This window comes from Monodelphis domestica, chromosome 5 (assembly GCF_027887165.1).
Source record: "Monodelphis domestica isolate mMonDom1 chromosome 5, mMonDom1.pri, whole genome shotgun sequence".
Taxonomy (NCBI): domain Eukaryota; kingdom Metazoa; phylum Chordata; class Mammalia; order Didelphimorphia; family Didelphidae; genus Monodelphis; species Monodelphis domestica.
The window spans coordinates 76,723,632-76,743,092 of record NC_077231.1 but is presented as its reverse complement, the minus strand read 5'-3'; the positions used below and the strand labels follow the sequence as shown (position 1 = coordinate 76,743,092).

At 39.6% G+C, this 19,461-nt stretch overlaps 1 long non-coding RNA gene across 1 annotated transcript; it reads left to right on the top strand.

The window, feature by feature from the left end:
• Positions 1-690: 690 nt before the first annotated feature.
• Positions 691-17,468, top strand: LOC103097172 (uncharacterized). Its single transcript, XR_472487.2, has 3 exons — positions 691-2,318; positions 10,811-10,876; positions 16,237-17,468. It is a non-coding gene; the product is annotated as an uncharacterized LOC103097172 (long non-coding RNA).
• The last annotated feature ends 1,993 nt before the right edge of the window (positions 17,469-19,461 follow it).

Here is a 19,461-nt window from a genome sequence, read left to right as displayed (position 1 = left end):
TAGGGAAAATAAAACAGTCTAGCCTAGTCCCCCCAGAAGTGATTCCTTAAAGTGATTCCATTGTTTTAGGACAGTATGTCATTATTTACATTTTACCAGACTTTGAAATATTAATTAAAAAATTAGATTGGTTTGTTATCTAATTAACAGAAGCTTTATCTACACAGAAAGCTAAAAAATTTAAAAAATAAGGAGGGCTTCTTTTCACTTCATTTTTCCAAAATGAAAAATGAAAATTTCTTTCCATGACACAAAACTGCTGATGAAAAATGTGATGATATGAGTAGCTTCGAATAAGCATAAAACCTAACATTTACTGGATTTAATATCCCTAATGATATTAAATCAATTGAACTCTCTTAGAAATTGAATCTTCCTCTCTATATTGCAAAAGTAGAGGGTTAGGGGGCAGCTGGGTTGAGATTTGGATTAAGCAGTGGATTGAGAGTTAGGCCCAGAGATGGAGGTCCTGGGTTCAAATCTGGCCTCTGATACCTCCTAATTGTGTGACCCTGGGCAAGTCACTTAACCCCTATTGCCTAGCCCTTACTGTTCTTCTGCCTTAGAGCCAATATACAGTATTGATTCTAAGATGGAAGATGAGGATTAAAAAAAAAGAAATGTCTGGTGTGTTAGGCATTTCTTAGAGATTTAAAAGTATTTTCTGACCTATCCTATTTTTAGGACTGATGCAAAGAGTTTTCCTAAAGATTCCTCTTCATATTTGTGGATCCTTGAGAATCCCTCCTATTGTGTGTCTCAACAGATTCCAAGGACTTTGACATCGTGGTGTAAAAACAACATCTTGGTCTCATCAGGAATGTTGTTTCCTATGAAAATTGTAGGTTTCTCTTTGATTTATGTGATATGACATCTGTGACCTTGGAAAGGCTGGAAGTTAGTGGGAGGAATATAACCACAAGAGAGACAGATTTGGTTCCTCTCGGGAAGCCGGAGGAAAATATTTCCCCTTTGGGCACCCTCGGCAGCTTTTTGAGAGTTGAGACTAGGCACTTCCATCCACCACAGGTTTCAAGGTCATCGTAGGTCTGGGTGGACTTGGTGGCCCTCGGAGCTGACCAGTTGAAAGGCGGCCATCAAGAGAATGACTGGACAGAAAGCAGCAAGTCAGGGTCTCCAGGACACGCAACAACGTTTAAGAACCTCTACTTTAGACATTTATGCCACAGTTTGATGTCTCCAATGACAAAAATCATTGTTATAAAGCCCCAAGTTAAACTAAGCATTTAGTAGGTGTTCAGCCAGTGTTAAATAGAATAAACATAACAAGAATAATTGGCATAGAAAATGACTATCTAATTAAGTATTTCCTTCTATGAATTGTCATTCTTGTTTAGGAGAAAAGTCATCACATAGAAGCCTGTGTCTAATTTTTCCTTTTTTCTCCATCTAAAAAAATAAATGAGTTAAGTGGGAGCAATGCCAGTGATTTTAGAAGACTTTTGTGAAATGACAAGTTAGAACAAAGACCCGAGCAAAAGAACAGCTTTAGTCATCTACATGAAAAGGCTGCTTCCATCCCTTCTGAAGGAGCTGCAAGTGAATAATTTAGATGAGAACGGGAGAAAATGTCTAAAGGGATTGATGGAGAGATCCAGAGAGCTCGTCAATGAGCCCAGATTTCAGAAGAACACATCAAAAAGAGAAATGAGGGCAGTCAACTGAGGACAATACAAAAAGGATGCATATGTGGGCCTGTAAGAGTCAGGCAAGCAAAACTAAGGCACAGAATGAGCTGGCTCTCACAATTAATGCTAAGAATAACAGTGATAACATGAAAGCTTTAACAAATGATTTGACCCTTTCTGATACTACATTTGCTTGGAATAAAATGAAAATGTGATGATGAGAAGACAAAACTATTCAACTCACTTTTCTTCTGTAAAGGAATTTAAGTTTGCTTTATAGAGAAGGTTAAAAAAATATGGATTGGGCCAGGGACTCAATGTATGATTTCAGTGATATGTGAAAATCTTGGATGATGAAACTCTCTGGCAACGTAGGTTGGCAATTTCTCTGTACATAGCCAATATGTGTCAGGGGTGAACCTTGAACCTAGCTCTTCCTGGCTGCGAGGGCTGTTCTCTATCTCCTGTGCATGATAACTTGGTAAGCAAAGGTGATTATGAGCAAGTTGAAACTCAGGATAAAAAAGGAGTTTGTAAGAGCCTGGAATTGCTCAAAATGAATCCAAACAAATGAAGGCTCAGGACAAAGAATTTGCAGTTATGATAGTTGGACTAATATTGGCGATCCTTGAGGAATCATTTCAGGGGAGAAGTGATGAAGGAATGAAGGTAGGTGAAAATCTTCAAAAAAAAATAAGACAGAAAAAGGAAAAGGGACCACAGTAGTTGTCATTCAGAATTGATCATGGTACAATATTGCTGTTACTAGGTACAGTGTTCTCCTGGTTCTGCCCACCTTGCTTTGTTTCGGTTCATTTAACTCTTCTCAAGTTTTTCTGAAACCATTCCCATAGGCTACCTTTTTTTGTAGTGACAAAGAATTAGAAATCAGAAAAATGGCTGAACAAGTTATAGTATATGATTATGATGAAATGCAATTGTATTATAAGAAATGATGTGGGTGGAGTGGGATGTAGCTGGGTAGCTCAGTGGATTGAGAGTCAGGTCTAGAAACAGAAGGTCCTGGGTTCGAATCTAGCCTCAGATACTTCCTCACTGTGTGGCCCTGGGCAAGTCATTTAACCCCCATTGTTTCGCTTACCACTCTTCTGCTTTGGGACCAATACAGAGTATTGTTCCTAAGGCAGAAGATAAGGGTTTTAAAAAAAAGAAATGATGCTGGGAATGGTTTCAGAAAAACTTAAGAAGAATTAAATGAACCGAAAAAAAGCAAGGTGGGCAGAACCAGGAGAACACTGTATCTAGTAACAGCAACATTGTACCATGATCAATTCTGAATGACAACTACTTTGATCAAGACAATGATGCAAGACAATTATTAAGTACTTATAATGGAAAAATGCTGTCCACATGAATAGAAAGAATGGCTGGAGTCTAATTGTAGATTGAAGCAGAATTTTTTCACTTTGTTTTTTGGTCTTTTATGAGTTTTTGCAAAATGGCTGCTATGTGATAGGAATGCAATGAATGGAAGTCAATCCCTGTCCCCAAAGAACTCACCAAGAGAATACACACAAACAGTTTAAAGGAGCCACATGCAAAGATGTTGGGGAGGGGAGGCACAGAGAAAGGGTTCAGCCATAAGAAGGCTACTCGAAAGGAAGAACATGGTTCCTTAATAAGAATGGACGGCATTCCAGGTATGGGAAACAGACCATACAAAGAGCCTAGATTCCAAAGAGGCAGTGCTGTTTGGGAGAATTATAGAGAAAACCAGTTTCTCTGAAAATAGTTTGGAGTCAGGTTTTGGGGATTTTAATGGCTTATCAGAGAGGTTTGTATCTGATCCTTGAGGCAATAGGAGGCCACTGGAGGTGGTTGAATAGGGGAGTCATTTGGTCAGAATCTGCACTTAAGCAATATCACCTTGGCAACAGTTTGGAGGATGGAATAAGGAGAGATTTGAAGTTGGGAAAACAGGTAGGAAACTTTTGCAATAATCGAAATTGCAGGAAACCACAGTTTCCAAGGAATCAACATTTTCAGGTCACCTAAAGGGTGGCACGTATGTGGTAGACTTAAATAGGCTACAGCACATTATTAATGATAAATACATAAAAAAAATAGTCTTAAAAGACATTACCAAAGGAATTTTCGAATGTTCTCTTGTGATTATCAATGGCAATTTATGGCTATAAGTTTAAGTTAGTCCCATCAGGATTTTGTAAAGAGAAGGGAGAAATTTAGGCCAGTAATTGTTGAGATTTCCCTAATCTTTTTTTTTTTTTTGGTCATAAAAACATCCATGATTTCCCTCTCAAATTTTTAGTGAGCTCTGTCTTTTAGGTCTAGACCTGGAATGGATTTTTAGACCATTTATCCAATCCCATAATTTTACATATGGGGAAACTAAGGCTTGGGGAAGTTGACGTGCCTTCAATTAAGCAGTCACGTATCAGGAAGTGGGATCTGAACCATTCTCTTACTCCAAAGTCAGTGGTCAATCCACAGTACCATGCTGAGAATTAATCTCTTCATGTTCTCAAAATTGTGTGATCTTTAGAATAGACACACACACACATACACACACACACAGAGCTGCTATTCCTTTCTTTTTTTGGTGACATATGTATTTACTCAGGCAGTGTGTCAGCAACTGTGATACTAAGATACAATTGTGATAACTCATTGTTATTGATGGAGAAAATTGTTATAGACATTTTGATACATATTTTGTATATACATATCTAGGCACATGATTCATGGATATGCATATATAATATTACTTATGTATGTATTTATATATACGATATACATGTATGCTCAAAAAAACCACATCTTACTGGATAGGATGTAAGCTTCTTGAGGACATATGTTGTCTCTGTCTATGATGCCTTACATAATATTTGGGACATGGGAGATAATTGATAACTACTTGTTTGGTGGATGGCTGGATATAGCTTCCCGGGCTGACTCAAAGAATAATTCTTATATTCAACCAAGTTCTGATGTGTTTCTTTTTAAAAAATTTGTTTCATTATTTTACAGTCATACCTGGCAGATTTTAAGTCATCTTGATGGATACCCGCAGATGAGTTATTGTTTTTTAGTAAATGGGTGGAGAGAACCTGAAAGTTGGTTCTTTGTAGCCATGGACCAGGACCAACATTTTCATGAGAACCTAATCAGTGCTTTGCAGTGGGAATCCATGAGCTCTCCTATCTCTTGGAGAACAAATTTTAGCAGTCCAGGAGATAACACTTTAAAGGAATCTACTTATTTAAAATATAAGGGAATTTCAAGGTCTGTTCTGGCAAGAGCATACTTACTGGCATGCTGAACTTTCTACTTGGCCATTTTGGGGGAAACATGTGACTCAATAATGAAGTGCTTTAAGATGATACAACAAATCCTGGGTGGTCCTTTGGTGCCTTTCCCTTTCTCTCTCCATGGCTGAAAATTGGACATCGATCCAGGAAGAATGGACCTTAAAGGGAATGACACTGCCCTCTGGTACTCTCTTTATTTCCATCCGAACTCATTAGAGATCTCTGAGCATCTTTTCAGAGGGTTAGGAGAGGGGGAGCACCGCTTGTACATGGATTAGTTTAGGTGAATTCAAGGCCGCTGGTACTACTGGGGACAATCGATTGGTATGCAGATAACTAAATACAAAATACTTATGTAGCTCCTTATCAGCAAGGAAGTTGATGGAAAATCGATAGGTTTGCTTGTTTTTTTTTAGTCAGGAGGAAGGACTGAAGGCCCTTTGGAGATAGAAATCACTTTCAACTGGATAAACCCAGGAATGTTTGTACCCTGATAGGGATCCAGGGGTGTTCAGATACAGGCTAACAACAGTGGCCAGCCCATCATAGGGAAAAGGCATTGATACCTTGATCTGAACAGATTTGTGATAAATTTGGGCCTTGATTGGTTCACTGATCCATTTAATGAGTGACATGCCTAGTGAAATAGTAGGGTACACTGAGGTGTGTGGATGTTGAAGTCCACCAAGGGATACCCCCGTCCCCTCTAAGTACAGTGAGGCAGTTGGGCCTTACCACACTGAGCCAGAGCACAACTCAGTTTTCCAAAACAGTTGTTGATGTAAAAACTAACAGGTTTATTGGCAAAACAAAAGGGAGGGAAGGAGGGAAGGAATCACTAAGGTCTCTCACTTCCCTCTTCCCTCTCAGTTCACCATGAGTTAAAGGCTTCTTTTTCTTGATGCTCTCTTTTGCTCTCTGCTTCTTGCTAATATCCCCAAAGCCTCCTCGATTCTACCTGACACTATAAATCCTCCCTGGTTGACTTATCAAGATGTGACAGGTATCAAGATGAAAAAGGATCAACTCTAGAAGTCTGAGTTCAACCCAGCTGGGCTGGGCCTGAGGTGGACCCTCAGCCCTCATACCAACAATTGCCTCTGGACAACAATGTTCTTTGTCAGGGTTGAGAGTATGTAGGATCTTCTTCAGGTATATTTCTTCTTGTGAGAAAAGGTACTCCCAAAGGACACCAAAGGTTTCTCTTCTCTCACCCTCAGGCTTGGTAAAACAGGATCAACAAGAGATCAGCTCCTTCTTCTCTCAGCTCCCTTACAGGAAGAGCCCAGTTGATCATTGCACTGTCAAAATCTCTCCTCCCACTTTCTAGAATCTTTTCTCTAGAGTTCCTAGCAGGCAGTCATGCTAGCCTCTGCAAACCGACTTTTAATTATACTTAAATTCATTTCTATTTCTGTAATTTCTACCATAACACTAGGAAGAATTTGCTGCTTCAATGCAACCAAGTGAATTCATCCCCTTTCTACTTCCTCCACCTCCTTTGTCTCACTGATGCCAGAAACCTTCCTTTATTTACCCTTACATTTTACTTATTTGCTGTCTATATCATTATAATTATTTCCAGATAAAGATAAAATGATTTTTATGATGGCCTCAATTATAATATAAATGAGTGGTCCACAATGTGAGGAAGGGCAAAGTAAAACAAACTTCTGGACCAAGAATCCTAAACTTATCCTTGAATCTTTACTGAAACTGTCTCACTAATAAGAAGAACAAATAGGGACTTCATAGGCAAATTACTTTCCTTCTGTCTTTGTGTAGGTGGGAGCCCAGAGATGTGGAATAATACATACATCATGAGATTTTTTTATTTTAAATTTTATTTTATTTTAAAAATTTTTCCATGGTTACATGATTCTTGTTGTCTCCCCCTTTCCCCTACTCCTCCTAGAGTTGGAAAGCAATTTCACTGGATTCTACATATATTGTAATTCAAAACCTATTTCCATATTATTCATTTTTGTAATAGAGTAATCTTTAGAAACCAAAATGCCCACATAAAAAGCGGCAAATCATATGTTTTCTTCTGGGTTTCTACTCCCACAGTCCTTTCTCTAGATGTGGATAGCATTCTTTCTCATAAGTGCCTCAGGATTGTCCTGGAATGTTTCACTGTTTTTAGTAGCAAAAGTCATTTACATTTGATGGTCCCACAGTGGTTCATTTACTGTGTATAATGTTCTCCTAATTCTGTGTATTTCACCTCACATCAGTTCATGGAGGTCTTCATCCTGAGATTCTTAAAGTGGTTCTTGGGCTTTGAAGAACTACTTTCATTCCATCTTTGTTACAAGGGATAGCTTTCTGGGTAAAAGATAGCGAAGAGATATATCCAGAAAGGAAAGTTATATAAAAATTAAAAAATACTAATATAAGTAAAACATTTATGCAAATAAAAATTTTTTTGGGGAAAAAGGAAGATAGTACTAACTTCTGAGGATATTAGGGACTGTTTTTGTAGGAGGTGACATTTGTGAAGGAAACTATTCTAAGGGGGAGAAATGAGGAGAAGAGCATCCCAGGAATGGGAAATAATTTGCACAAAGGAATGGAGGTGGCAGATGGAATATTTTGTACTGAGAATGTTTGTGAATTTTGCAAAGGATACTTCTATTGGATTAATAACAGGAGTGGAAAATACCAAATATTTTCTCTATAGATAATATTAGGAAAACATCTTAAAAAATTAAAATACTATAAAATGTCAGATATTATTGCTTAAGAGGTTTTCCCAACATTTATGGAATTTGTTCAACTTTTTAGACTGTTAGACAAGATTGGACCATGGTTCACAGAAACACATGTTGAGTCAATAATTAGTCTGGTGTAATCTTTCTCTTCATTCAACCAAGTCAACTTGGATTGGATTGAATTTATTCAACGGACCTCAAGTAAGACAGAGTAGCTTTGATCATGAGATTTGGTTGGGGCACCCAAGGTTTCTGATCATCTCCAGGTAACAAACACCGAGTCAAAACAATGATGTTGGCTAATGTGAGATTCTAGGTACTGATGACCAAGATCCACATCAAACTTCTAAAGAAAACCAGGTCAATGATTCACTATAATCTACTTTACTCCTTTCTTATATCTACATACATGGTATCTGCCAGTGTAAGTCTCCTTGTCTCATCTTATTGGTTTCATACAGAGAAAAGAACAATTTAAAAAGTATTTTTTTTTTGTCCTTGTTGGTCCAACTTAAAAATGTTTTATAAATCTTATTTCTCTGAGGAGCAGAAGGCTCAGGGACCCTAAATTCAAAAGATTTTCAGTTTCAGAGTTGAAAGAGATATCAGAAACTTCTCTGGACCTCAGTTTCTTCTTCTATAAAATGATAGGGTAGTAAATTTAAATCATGTAGTGAAGATCATAGATTAGAGCTTGGAAGAAATTTTAGAGGCCATCTAGTCCAACCCCATCATTTTACATATGATGAAACTGAGGCCAAGGGAGGATATAACTAGTTGAGGGTCATACAGCTAGTGAGCAGCAGAGCTAGATTTGAACTCAGACTCTCTGACTCTAAACCCAGAGGGTTTTCCACTTACTCACAATATCTGGAAGTTAAAAAAAAATTCATAAACTTTTCAAAGAGCTTATCTTCTGGTTATAGTGGGCCATTAAGCTAAAATGAAAAAAAAATTTTTTTTAAATGAAGAGAATGCTTGTACTACATCAGGGGTTTCTTGTGAATAAATTACAATGCAGAAGCACAAAATTTCAAAGCAAGGGTCCAGGGAGGGAGTACTTCAGAGGTGATTTGGTCCCAACCATATGTGAATCAGAGTCCTTTTCCATCCAACCTTTGCTTGAAGAATTCCAGTGTCCACATTTGAATAACTCAAATTATTACAGAACATCATGTAAGGAAAATAAATACGTTGCTTCTAATTCAGCTTTATAAACCCTTGAAATACTCTCTAAACAGAAATTAATATGATTATTTCTGAAGCAAATCAAAAATCCTGGCCTATCTCCTCTTCTCTCTCCTTTGTTTGCCCTACTCATTTCCTTCACTTCAAGCTCATTGTTTCACGGATCCCATCACGCTTCTCCCCTACGTCTGTACTTTTTTTCCCGTGTGCCCTTGGTTGACTGCAAGCAATTTTCCCACCATTCACTGACCCAGTCACCTTCCTGCCTTCTCCCCATTACTCCACTCTAGACTCACTTCCTTAGAGGAAGTCTCTTTCTCCCTGCCTTGACCATTTGGAACTTTAGAACACAAAGGTGACAGAATCAACATGGCCTCGATCCCCTGAGCCAATGTTTCTCCCTGTATTCATAACATCTTTGTATATAGGGCTTGTCTTATCTGGCTGCCAAGTTTCAAGTGAGCAAGGGTTGAATTTAATTCCTGTTCTGTATGGACTAGCCCAGTATTGGCCCTTGGTAAATGTTAGAGAACTTTTTTTTTTTTAAAACCCTTACCTTCTGTCTTAGAATCAATACTAAGTATCAGATCTAAGGCAAAAGAGTGGTAAGGGCTAAGCTATCAGGGTTAAGTGACTTGCCCAGGATCATGCAGCTAGGAAGTATCTGAGGATACATTAGAACTCAGGACCTCCCATCTCCAGGTCTGACTCTCTATCCCTGAATCACCTGGCTGCCTCAAGAACAACCATTTTGATGAAGAAAGCTGACAGTATGGGGTAGTGAAAACAACAATGTCTGGCTTCAAATTCTATTTCTACTCCTGACTAAATATGTGACCTTGGACAAATTGCTTAAATTTCCTGGGGCTTTATTTTCCCATCCACAGAAAGAAGAGTTGGACTAGATAACTCCTAAGGGATCATTAAAGCTCTAATTCTCTCTCTCTTTCTTTTTTAAACTTTTACCTTCCATCCTGGAGTCAATACTATGTATTGGCTCCAAGGCAGAACAGTGGTAAGGGCTAGGCAATAGGGGTGAAGTGACTTTGCCCAGGGTCACAAAGCTAGGAAGTATATGAGGTCAGATTTGAACCTAGGACCTCCTGTCTCTAGATCTGGCTCTCGATCCACTGAGTCTAATTCTCTTATCCTATGACTATATCAAAAAAGTACATTTCTACATATGGATCCCTTTAGCTATGCGTCAACCCCTCCCACCCCACCCCAACCCAAAATCAATCTCATATGGATTCATATTATGGGATCTCATTGGTACAGGGAACTGCATGATGAAGATGCTCAGTATCTTTACTGCAACACGTAGTCTCAGACAGTTGACTGGGGCACTGAGTCGTACAGCTAGTATATATGAGAGGTGAGACATGGACCTAGGTCATTCTGGCTTTGAGGGCAGTTCTCTCTCCACCATCATGCTGTCCCTTGGGGGCTGAATCTATAGCATCCTCCCTGGCTTAGAACTATGTTCTTTGCTGGTGTCAGCAATGGTTCATGAAGACAAACAATCACCTGTTACTGAAAGGGTTGGAAGAGGTGGATGTATGTGTATGTAAAAATGAGCCTTTTATACCTGGACCCCTCCATAAAGAGAAGGAGAAAAAATGGAGGGTTGCCTTCAGGTCACTGCCAGTCATTGCCAGAAGCATCAAAGGCTTCAAAGCAAAGAGACACAAGCAGGAGAATGTGAGTAGGGGTGAGGTTAACTGAGAGTCTTCTCTGTCACTCAAGGAGATTCCGGGGAATAGGGTCACTTACACAAAGTGGGGTGGGATGGAGGGAGGTGACTTTAAGTTAGAGGAGGGGAGAATTATGGGCACATGTAGGAGAAGAGCACTGGGAGACAAAGCAAATTGATAATACCTGCTTAGCTTACATTTATATTCTAGTTTTAGATTTAGACCTGGAAGGAATCTTAGAGGTCACTGAGTTCTTTCATCTTTTCCTCCTACAGATGCAGAATCCAAGGCATAGAGGTTAAATGACTGACAGAGGGTCATCTAGCAAATAAGTGCCCAAGGTAGGATATGAACCCAGGTCTTTGTAACTGAGTTGTCTTTCCATTCAGTGTTCCATACTGTCTCTCTCGGTAATGCTCTAAGGTGTTCTTGGTATAGATGATAGTGAATGGACTTTGCGACCAGGAAGAGCTGGTTTTGTCTTCTTGCTTTTCACTAGTATTAGCTGTGCCATCCTGGGTAACTATCTTATGATCAAATAAGATAATATTTGCACACTACTTGGCAGAATACCTGACAATACTAGATACTTAAGAAATACTTGCTTCTTTCTTTTTTCAGCTTTTTAAAAAAAAAAACTTTACCTTCTGTCTTTGAATCAATTCTAAGACAGAAGAGTGGTAATGACTGGGCAATTGGGGCTGTGTGATTTGCCAATCACTCTCACTCATCTTTAAATTACAGAGAACATGCCAAGAAGAGGAAATTTCCTCATCAGGGAGTTCCTTCTACCAATAAAACAAAGGTCCAGTCCTTATCGCTACCTAAGGCTTACAAAATGTGTTAATAATAAGCCAAATATCTATAGTGCTTTGTTTTAAATGGCTTTTATCATAGCCAGTAAGAGGCCAAGTGTCCCCCCCCCCCCAAAGAATACAACTGTCTTGATGTCCCTTGCCCTACTCAAACCAATAAGGTATTTATTTCAAGGCACCACATGCTAAGAAAGATACTGATAGGGGCAGCTAGGTGGCTCAGTGGAGTGAGTGTCAAGTCTAGAGTCAGCAGGATTTGGCTTCTTGATCTAGAGTTGATAGAGGATATAGATTGATAGAGGAGATAGATAGGTACATAGATTAAGAGTTTACTAAGTGCTTATTACATGTCAGACACTATGCTAAACAAAAGGAATAGAAATGCAAGCAAAGAATTTGCATTTTAATGGAAGAAGACAGAAAAAGGACTTCAAAAGTTGTGAAGAGGGAAAAGCTATGTGTGTCTGTGTGTGTGTGTGTGTGTGTGTATGTGTATGTGTATGTGCGTGTATGTATGTGTACGTGTATATGAGGGCAGTAAGGAATAGAACTGAGAGAGGAGTAAGTATGGCTGTCTGTAATAAATGGATACTGGGGTTTCTATAGTAATAGAGGAGATACTAGGAGGTAGAGAATTACTACCAGAGGGTGTCTATTGATCACTACTAGATGGCTAATGGATCAAGATATTGCCTACCCTCCTCCCTCAAATGCCATCTGTTTTTCCACCCTCTCCCTCCTGCCTCTCTTCCCCTCCCTCCTCTTAGTCAGTCACCTATGTAATTCAAGGTGAAGCTATGAGGCTTAGAGAAGATAGTCTTCTTTCTCTTTTCTCAAGTAAGGAGGTTTATTGGGGAAGACAGGACAGGATGGAGGATGAGGTAAGAGGGGTGGGGGTTTCCCTAATTTATACAAGGAGTTAGGAGGGTATTGGGAAATGCCAGTTCTGTCACCACTGTGACACAAAGTCTATCAGGGAGATATGAGGACAATTATTTTCTTCTTCTTTTCCAAACAGCCAGATAATCTCAGCTTGATTAATTCAAGTCCAGAGACACAATTAGCTCTTCAGGTTCATCCACCACCCTCAGCCACACAAAACCTTCTTCTTCCCTCCCCTCTCCAAAGCCAAGAGAGTAGTAGTTCAGTTCAGTTGTGGGGTTAGCTTCCAACTGTCTTTTCCTGGGAACATTCCAAATGGAATTCTACCTTTTGATTGACAGATGATATCCCTTGCAGATTCTCTCTTTTACATTTCTTAGATACTTCCTGAAATGGAGGTTCCAAAGAGGGGCTCACAATTTGGAGGAAGGGTCAAGAGGCATCTTCCAGAGTGAGATGGCAGCTGGGATGGAGGTAGAGAAGTCGAGAGAGCCAGGAGCAGAGTATGTAAGTGAGGCATAAAAACCAAAAACTTTCTGAAGTAAAAAGTCCCACATGCACAGGGGATTTAAGGAGGAAAAAAGCATTTTGAGTTAAACTTAAAATCCAATAGTCAAAGAGGGGAAGGGAGGCTCTTCTGGTGGAAAAAGAGCAAAGAGTGATAGAAAAATACAGATGTATTGAGGTAGTCAAAGATTTGTCTAGTTGCTTGAGTATTGAGTATGTACAGGGGTGAAGGATAAGATAAGGCTGAAAAATGATGAGGCTGAAAAAGCAAGTCATTATCATACTGTGGAATCCTTGAATACTCGGCCAGAAAAGACTCATGTGAACTGATGCAGAGTGAAATGAGCAAAACCAGGAGAACAGTGTACACAGTAACAGCAAGATTGTGGAATGATCAACTGTGAAAGACTTAGTTACTCTCAACAACACAATGATCCAGGACAATTCTAAAGGACTTATGCCAAAGAATGCTTTGCACCCCCAGAGAAAGAACTGTGGGAGTCAGAATTAAGATCAAAGCATATGGGTTTTCACTTTAGTTTATTTGTGTTTTCGTTTTGGGATTTTTGTTTTATATGATTATTCTCTTACAAAAATGATCAACATGGAAATATGTTTTGCATGATAATACATGTAATAATCCAACTCAAATTTCTTGCCATCTCTGGGAGGGGGTAAGGAAAGGAGGGAGGGAGATAGTTTGGATTGTGTAACTTCAGAAAACTTATGTGGAAATTTGTTATTACTTGTCATTGGAAAAGTAAAATATCTTTATAATAAAAAAAATACTAGTTTAGAAAGTTTGGGATTCATCTGGGCAGGAGGGAGAATCAACAAAGATTTTTGAGCAGAGCAGTGATGTGAATAAAATTGTTCAAAAGAAAGATCAGTTTGTTGTCTGTATTAAGGATGCATTAGAGGTGTGAGATAGTACAGCTCTGGCATGATTATCATGATTGTCTGGGTGGAAGGAGGGAAAGTCTGAACCAGGATGGTGGCTGTAGGAGCCATGTGAGAGATGTTGGAGAGGTGGCGTTGATATGACTTGAGGCCCAACTGGATATAAGAGGTAAGTGAGAAGACAAGACCAAAATAATCCTTAATTTTTCAACATTGGACACTGCGTGAATGATGGTAGCATTGACAGAAATAGCATTCAGAAGCCCTTCTCTTACTGTTCCCTGTGCCCTTTCTGTTCTACTCTGGCATTGCTGTGTTCCAAACAAATATAGTCTACCAGTCATGAGTCCTGGTATTTCCTTCCACATTGTAAATTACAGAATCTCAGAGTTGGAAGAGACCTTAGAGGTCACCTAGTTTGACTCCTTGGTTGAGCCAGCTTTCGTCTCTGGCTTCAGCCTGAACTCATGGGCCCTTTTTAAATGTGCAAGAGCTTCAGAGTCTGAGAAATGCCACCTTACTATAAAGATAAACCCCATGGTTCTGTACCTAACATTATAGGGTAAATAATTGTAAAGAAGCAATTTTTTAAGAAATAGAGAGATCTCAAATTTTTCTTTAAAATGTGCAGACTAATTTGCTTTATCTGTCAATTTTGAAGCTAGAGAAGGCATTAATTTCTTTCATTTTTTCTTCATTTCTTTCTTCCTTCTTTCTCTATCTCATTCTCCTTTCTTGCTCTCGGTCTCTCATTTCCCCTCCTTCCTTCCTTTCCTTCCTTCCTATTATCTTTCCTTCCATACTTTAAAATTCACATCTATTTAGTGCCTACTATATGCATTACTCTGTTTAAGAACTTGGTGAAGATACAAAATTTGGATCAAGTAGTTCCTGCCCTTTGGCATTAACCAGTAAGCCATCATTATTAAACAACTCATTTGTGCCAGGAACTATACTAGGCAATGGAGATTAAATGTCTAAAACTGGTTGCTCAGTGGATAGAACATCAAGCCTGAAGTTTGGAAGTCCTGGGTTCAAGTATGCCTTTAGATACTTCCTAGCTCTGTGACCCTGGACAAGTCATTTAACCATCATTGCCTAGCCCTTACTGTTTTTCTGCCTTAACACTAATGGATAGCATTGGTTCCAGGATGGAAGGTAAGGGCTAAAAAAAAGTGCCCTTAGGAGTTTCTATGAGAATAGAGTAGACAATATGTACACATATGGCAAACTAAGAAGCATTTATTAATCACTTACTATGTGCTACTCACTGGGGATACTAAGTCCTTGCATAAAAATATACAAAATAAATACAAGACAGTTCCTGGAGAGGAAGAATGTAGGTGTAGAAGGGGACCCTCCAGTAGGGATCTGAAGGAAACTAGAGATTCTCAGAGGAGAAAAGTCATTGAAAGAGTCAGTGAGCCCAAGCCGAAGGCAATGCTTGCAATTAAACCAAAGGGTTTAATTTGTCAGCCTCTACATTTTCTTCAAACTTCCGAGTAAAGACAAAGATGGAAGAGAGAGTGACAGAGTATTGTGTGTGGGAAGAAGCAAGAAGGCCACTTTGGCTGGCTAGAAGGGTAGTGAAGGGGAATGATGTATATGGGATAAGCCTAGAAAGGTAAGTTGGAGCCAGAGAGTGAAAGGCTTTAAATGTCAAATGGAGGAGTTTGTTTGGTTCTATTTATTTGATTGAGTTTATTGAATCTTACTGTATTAGAAATAGTAGGGAGTCACTGGAGTTTATTGAGCAATGTCGTGGCATGGACAGATCTGCATGTTTGAGAGCGTCACTCATGAATAATATCTGTCCTGGAATCCATCTGTCCCGATGCCAGTGTCCCTTACTCCTTGACCAATACATCCAATGTGTCTTCTCTAAGATGGAGTTTGGGTTGACTATGGGTTGTTTTTTTTTAACTCTTCTGTCTTCAAATGTATACTGAATGTCAGTTCCAAGGCAGAAGAATGGTAAGAGCTGGAAAGTTAGGGTTAGTGACTTGCCTAGGGTTACACAGGTAGGAATGTCTGAGGGCATATTTGAACTCAGGACCTCCCGTCTCTAGGCCTGGCTCTCAATCCACTGAGCTACCTGGCTGTGTCTTGATTAGACCAAGCTCTCAGTCACCTCCATGAAACAAACTTCCCAGAAATGCCCATCTTCAGATATGGTTATTTCTCTAGGAGAACCAGAACTAACTCCAGTCCTTTCTTCTGAGAGACTTCTAGTTTTTTCTTGAAACCTTGCCAAGAGATACTTGTAATAAGAGTTGGTCTTTCTGTATTGGCAGAAACTCTGGTGTTTAAAGCTCTTCATAACCTGGATTCTTCTTACACTTCCCTCCTCCCAGCTAACCTTGGCCTTCTTGCTGTTTTTCCAACACGACTCTCCATCTGTGTCTTTTCCCTGGCGGTCCTCCATGGCTGGAAGGGTCTGCCCCTCCATATTCTCTTACTTGTTCATTTCTCTGGCTTCCTTCATGTCTTCATTCAAATTCTACCTACTATAGGAGTTCTTTCCCCTCGGAGATGACCTCCAATTTACAATGTCTCTACCTTCTACTGAATTATTTACATGCTTTCTTCCCCATTAGAATATAAGCTCCTTGGATTTCTACATGAACTAGAGAGACCTCCAGGAACTGATGCAGAGTGAAATGAGCAGAACCAGGAGATCATTATACACAGAAACTGATACACTGTGGAACTGTCCAATGTAATAGGCTCTGCTAATACAAGACAACCCCGAGGGACTTATGAGAAAGAATGGTATCCACACTGAGAGAAAGAACTGTGGGAGTAGAAATCCAGAAGAAAAACTAGTTATATCCTCTGTTTATTTGGATATATGATTTGGGGTTTTGGTTTTAAAAGATCACTCTATTCCAAAATTGAATAATATGGAAATAGGTATAAGTGATAACATTTGTATAACCCAGTGGAAGTGCTTATTGGATCTAGGAAGAGGGAGGGAGAGAAAATATATCATGGAAACATGGAAAAACATATTAAAAGTTAAAAATTAAAAAAAAAAAGAATATAAGCTCCTTGAGGACAAAGTCATGTTTTTGCCTTCTTTGCATCCCCAGCACTTAGCATAGTATGTGGCACACAGGAAGCACTTCATAAAGGCTCATTGACTGACCTACTGAGTCTTTACAAAGTGTTTTACTCACAACAGTCGTTGTAGGGCAGCATTTTATGCATTTTTGTACCCATTTTGTAGATGAGGAAAGTGGGGCTTGGAAACATTGAATGACTTGTCTGTGGTCCGCAAATGATATAGTTAGGACATGAACCAAGTCTTCTGATTTAGTTTCCTCACCATATCAAACTCTCTTGTATAGAATTTTTCCCCATCCTGAAAGAAACTCAGAACTTTTTGTCTAGAGACTATAGACAGGTTACAATTGTGGAAGTAGAAAAGAAATTGGTTTTTGTATTCTTTAAAAAACTGTCTCTGAAATTTATAAGATCCTAGATATAGATCTGGAGGATACCTTAGAGGCCATCAGGTTAAACACCTTCTTTTAGCAGATGGGGAAACGAAGGCTCAAAGAGGTTAAATGATTGGCATAGAATCATATATTGCCAGAGGTAGGATTTGAACTTCTGTCTTCTAGATTTCAGGACTAGCAATTTGACCACTATGCCAGAGGTTAAATGAATTACACACTTCTAAAATATGAACACAGGGGGCAGCTTGGTAGCTCAGTGGATTGAGAGCCAGGCTTGGAGACTAGAGGTCCTAGGTTCAATTTTGGCCTCAGACACTTCCCAGCTGTGTGACCCTGGGCAAGTCACTTGACCCCCATTGCCTAGCCCTTACCACTCTTCTGTCTTAGAACCAATACACAGTATTGGTTTATTAAAAAAAATATATGAATTCAAATATGTGCATGGTGTTACCTAGGCAAATTCATGTGTCTATAGAATACTCATGAAATTCATATACACATGTACATACACACACATATATATGTATAAGTTAATGTACAGTAGTACCTTTTTTTAATCCTTATGTTCCATTTTAGAATCAATCCTTTGAATCGGTTCCAAGGCAGAAGAGTGGTAAGGGCTAGGCAGTGGGGGTTAAGTGACTTGCCCAGGGTCACACAGCTAGGAATATCTGAGGCCAGATTTGAACCTAGGACCTCCCATTTCTAAGTAGTACCTTGTTTTAGTTGAACTCAACACAGGCATTCAGGTATAGAGATTGGCAATTAAAAAAAAGGCAGGAAAAATAAGTAAAAGGAAAGTGTTAATTACACTCTAAAATGGCTCCAGTTCCCCAAGAGGCATAGAGTTTCACAGCAGTTCTCCCAATCATGCTCATTCTCGCCCTGAGAAGTATTATGGAATCATTACATTGTTTCCCACCGAACTTCAGCTCCTGCATCAGTCTTTAGAGTTGTCACTTGTAACAAATCTTGTTCCTGTTAGGGCAGTTTTTTTTTCTTTGTTTCATTGATACTATTTGGTCTTTAATAATGGCCCCAAAGGACAAGAGTAGTGATCCCGGGGCTCTGATAAGCCTAAGAAAGTACCTAGGTGTGTTTGTAAAAGAAATACTTATTAATAACGGGGTTGGCTAATATGGGCAATTTTCAACCTGGGCAGAAGGTCTTGGAATATAATGGCCATGGAAAATGAGATCCTGCTGTATGTATAAACTGACATCTCTCTCTCTGGGTGTCTCTCTGTATTTATCCACCTGTATGTACACACACACACACACTCATCACAAATGAACTTTACTTCAATCACTCCAGCCATGGCAAAGCTACAAGCTCAAAGTCGGGGGTGTTTTGATCTCGATTGGCTACTACGTATGGCCCAGATTCTTCTCTTAGCCCTTCTGTCCTGATGAAAGGGGGGGCAAGCCCTTGTGCCTTCTCTGTGGCAGCCCCAGAGCCAGCATTCTCTATGTTCTTAATTCAAGAGCTAATCCAGCCTCCTTCAGGAAATGCTGACAGCCTCAGTGTGGCTTTGATGTTTATCCTAGGTAGACTGGTGATAAACTCCAGCCCAGCCCATGGTATTATTCCTTTCTTACTCCTGCTTCTCATCCCAGTCTCTGAGAATGTCTAAAGAGGTATGTGAGAGGGAACTGACCAACTCTTCCTAGGGAAAAGCACTTTCCTTTGGCCATCTGTAGGACTGAATGTGGATCTTGGTGGAGGTGACTGTTGAATTTTAGCTTTTAACCTTTGAGGCAGGTAGGGATTGCAGTGGAGTCTGACCTGTGCCCCTCTCGAGAGTGGGAATGATTGGGAAGGCAGGTAATGGGCAACCCTTTCAAATAGCAACTCAGAACTAAGGCAAGGGGTTGTGGGTCCACTGAAGCAGACAGGACTGTGAGGAGTAGGGAGGCCATGCCAATGGGTACCAATGGTTACTGATGAGTAAGAAGCCCTGTGCACTAGGGGTTAGTTGTGTCTGTCTCTGGTTTGGAGAAAGCCTCCTTAAAGGAGAGGAAGCGCACCTCTGGGATAGTCATGCTTTGGGGCAAAGCCCTGATTGCCCTCAAAATTGTTAGTTACTTTTCAGTCCCCGACAAGAGAGTAATTGTTAAAACTGAATAAAGGCAAAATGATAATACTTGGTGTGCCTCCTCAAGACCAGAGCTTTGGGCACTTTTAGGGCTCTGCAACCTACGGGATGGGAATCTGTGCTCTTATGTTTGACTGAATAATTAAGATGGTTTTTCTTAATTGCAAGATTATAACAGAACCTTCTCCTTTTTGCTTCCTCTTTCTTCAAATCTCTTTCAAATGTAGGAGTAGGACTTAATAATGAAAAAAAAAATCATGGTGAGA